Below are 3,844 nucleotides of genomic sequence, written 5' to 3'. Positions count from 1 at the left end.
GTGTCACCTCCTCCAGGAAGCTTGCCCACCTACCAACACACACACACACACACACCCCACCCCACACACTGGTTCAGATCCCTGTCTTCCCTGGTAGCCCAGGACTGCTTACTGAAAGTTCGGCTGTACAGACCCACCAGCCACTTCCCGAGAGAACAGACAAGGCTGGCCGCTTCCATGAATGCCTACCGCTTCCAAAGCCCTTTCACACAGCTCCTCTCAGGCCTGTGGGCTGCAGTGAGGCAGAATGAGCTCGACAGCAGTGGGCTGAGTTTGGGTTTGGGGCTTCCCCACAGCCCACGCGGATGTCTACCAAGACACTCTATCTCTGGGACAACGATAATGGTCCTGACTTGTCCATCCTCCCTGCCGGCCTGGGAGGGACTCAGCCAGGAGGCCAAATACTATTCACTTTTGAAATTCAGGTCTTTGATAGGGGCTGGGCGCAGTGTCGAACCCAGTGATTTCTGTCCCCAGGTTCAAAAATTGAATGAGAAGACGGGCCACATCGGTGGGCACATCCTAAGAATGGAAACTGGCTCCTAGGGGGTCTGAACGTAGGGGAGCCTCGATGTCCTTCCTCCCGAGCTGACAGAGTTCACCTGGGAAGGTGGCACAGGTGCGGCAATGCTGGACCACGGGTACCCCTCCCCCACTGTCTGGAGATGCAACTTAGCAGAGAAGACTGAGGCTCTCGGTCACGTGGACGCTAACGAGAGAGCCCGGGCTGCTGAAGCTGTCCTTCTCCGCCGGGCTTTCAAGAGGGATGTCCAGGCCTCGTCACAAAGGGGTGCTGGTGAGGAGACTGTGATTCTAGCCGTGAAGAGCCTGATGAAAATCAGAGCGCAGGGAGGGGGGCGTCCAAAGACCACTTCCGGTGTGCCGGAGCCCAGAGGTGGGAAGTGGATCAATGGCTTCGGGTTGGTAGGCCGGGGGCGGGTGATGTCCACAGACATTTTATACATGGGGTTGGAAACATGATGCAAACATTGGGGGTGGGATGGAGGGGTGTCAAGGCTAATCCATGAATCTTCCGTCGGTTACAGCCAGGTCCCCAAGGGCTTATTCCCAGGTCCTACCCTGAAGTGCCGGCCCTGGTCTGTGGAGGGGGACAGTGGACATGGAGATTGCCCCTTTTAGGCCAGTGTTATGCATCTCTCTAGCAGGACAACCCCATGGGCTGGGGGTTGGAGTGGGGGTCTGCATGCCCAAAGCCCCAGGAACCTGGCTGTCCCTACATGCCACCACCAATGTCACATTCACACCGATCATAATTGCCTCCCCTCTCTCCCCTCCCCACCCTCCAGGTTAGCGAGCCACACCTGGTGTATCTCCACGTCATCATATCTACCAGGGGAGCCACAGCCCAGGCTGTTGAGCCTCGGAACCCAAAGGTGACCTGGGTGGGCTTGGTTACCATGGGCCAACTCATCTGTACCACAGCTCACACACCAGCCACAAGGGGTATCACGTAGCAGAGCCAGCCAACGCTGGGCTGGGGACATCAGCCACTATCCGGCTGGCCAGAGCCTCCATGGGAACAGAGGTACTATGGGCCTCCTTTTGGTGGCCTGATCAATGGGGTAAATCAGCCTGGGCTGCAGGACTCAAATCAAAGGCTAAATGGGCGAACCCCCTGCTACTACAGGTTGTGGCAGGCGCTGGCTCGGAACAGAAATGAGACAAACGGATGCTGGAGGACAGGCCAAAGCCGGCTATGCCGCTGGTGAGATCAGTCACAAGGAGCCCCCCACCCACTTGGGCCCCAGGTCCGAGGTGGGCCCAGTATGCCCTTGCTGCCGGAAGCCGACCCCCACAGGAACCCTGCGGCTAGCACAGGCTTCATTTTTCGCCGCCACCATGGATGAATCTGGGTTACATACACCTCACGGACTCAACACAGCCCACCCAGGCAGAGGCCCTTCGTGTCCCCAGTGAAGAGCTGGGGGCAGTGGGGACACTGGGGGCTGGGCCTGCACTCACCCCAGAGCCACTTGGTTTCACCACAGGCCCCCTGCCTCCGCACTTCTCTCTCCTGTCCAGCCTGGCTTCACAGGCACTGAGATTTATTCTTGAAAGGAGTTTAGCATGCCTCTGTCAGCACCTTTCTGAAAGCCTGCCAGGCCTGAGCTCCCTGGGACGCTGCTGCACAGGGCCTGCCTGGAGCCAAACCTTCCAGACATCACGATGGGGTTGGGGGGATCGGAAGAGCGGATGTGGTGGGAGGCAGGCAGGTGGTGGCCTCGGGGCCTGCCCTCCTCTGGAAGCCTGGGTAATTTCCTCCCAGGCTTGCATCCCTGTGGCACCTCCATCCTGGAGCCTTTGAAAGTGCTTCATGGGGAAGCTGGTAGACCCCCTGCTGGCTGAGGCGATGAGGGACCAAGGCTGAGTGAGGCACTTCAGCCTGGACAAGGGTGGGTGCCCACTGCTCTCTGCTCAGTGGCCTCCCCGAGGGGCCTAAAAGTCACTTGAGAGAAGGGGTAGTGAGGGGGAGGGGGGCCTCGAGCTGCCTCTTAGGAATGAGAGCTGGGTAGACAATAGGCTCAGGGGCTTCTGGGAGGTGGCAGGAGTCAGACCAGAGCACAACACAGGTGGGAACAGAGAAATTCTGCGTCTTGTTTACAGATTGGCCAGACAGTGGCAGCTGAGGGGAGCGTGGTTCCAGACACCCTAGGTATGCCTTGGTCACCATGGCCACTACAGCACAGGCGGCAAGTCTCTGGGGACTCAGAGCCGAGTGCTCTCAGCACAGCCCTCAAGACAAAGGCATGAAGGGCCCCTGTGTGCTGCTTCCCAGACTAGGAGGAGGTGGCACTTGAGACCAGGGGCTGTCAGCCTGAAAAGATTGCTGATCTCCCACTAGGGAGTGCCCAGCTCGGACTAGCCTCCCTTGGCTGCCCCACCCCTCTCCACCCCTCTGCTTCTGCCAGGCTCAGCACCTGTCACCTGCACCCCATCCCCCTCTCTGGGAGTCTGTCCCCTCCTAACAGCCCCAGAGAGTGAGCTTTGGATCACAAAGAACTAATAACATGACATCACATGACAGTCAGCAATGCTCCTGGGGGTGGGGGGCTGGGATAACCAAGTTCAAGCTCCTTACTCTGAGCCTTCAATAGCACTCCTTGCTCCCGCCCCATGGGGACTTCACGAGCCGCAGCCTCTCCATATTGTTTCCAAAGCTCCGACTTCCAAGCAGAGGGCCCTCTGGCCAGCTTGAAGTACTTGACACCCTTTGGGCATGCTCTCCTGTCAGCAGGGGTGACCATGCCACCTTTCATGGCTCAGAAATGTTCTCTGCTACCTCTTCCAGGAAGCCCTCCTGACTGCTGGAGCTGTGCCCTCCCCCAGTATGGGGATGAGGCTGCTCCCATGCAGCAGTGCCTGTGGCTCTGCCTGGGGTTGGGGCTGCCTGTTGAGTGGTCTCTTTTCAAAGACTGCCAGGGCCTCTGCCCACTTCCAGGGAGCCAGGGAAGGTTCCCAGGAATTCTCCACCCAGAAGTCCTGCTCCAATGCTCAGGGACATGCTGCCTTAACCCCGGACCCTCACGTTTCTGAGTCATGAAGGCTGAAAAATGGAGCAGGCGGCCCATTCAGCACAGACCCGCACATGGGTTGTCTGGGTAGGAACAAGGTCTGGGAATGGGAATGGGCATGATCCCCGCCTTTAAGGAGACATCTCTCTTGAACTTCAGAACTTAGAGCTTCAGAGGAAAAGTCCCTCTCCCCACCCCACCCCAGGCCCTAAATGTTGCTGGAAAAAGCACAAAACGTAACAGTAAAGTCAAAACACCATACAACGCAAGGGCAAATGAGCAAAACAAAACAAATCTCCGGTCAACGTGCT

At 58.0% G+C, this 3,844-nt stretch overlaps 1 protein-coding gene across 1 annotated transcript in view; it reads right to left on the bottom strand.

The window, feature by feature from the left end:
• The window catches only part of WSCD1 (WSC domain containing 1), a 45,860-nt gene extending 42,224 nt beyond the window's left edge, over nt 1-3,636 (bottom strand). Inside the window, exon 1 of the mRNA XM_045293421.1 lies at nt 3,101-3,636. The gene's annotated coding sequence lies outside the window, so the exon portion shown is untranslated. The remainder of the gene's footprint in view (nt 1-3,100) is intronic.
• Between the last annotated feature and the right edge of the window lie 208 nt (nt 3,637-3,844).

This window comes from Echinops telfairi, unplaced genomic scaffold (assembly GCF_000313985.2).
Source record: "Echinops telfairi isolate 266 unplaced genomic scaffold, ASM31398v2 ScPeMD7_2010;HRSCAF=2546, whole genome shotgun sequence".
Classification (NCBI taxonomy): Eukaryota; Metazoa; Chordata; class Mammalia; order Afrosoricida; family Tenrecidae; genus Echinops; species Echinops telfairi.
Note: the sequence above shows the minus strand (reverse complement) of the source record. Positions and strands in the feature narration are given on the sequence as shown.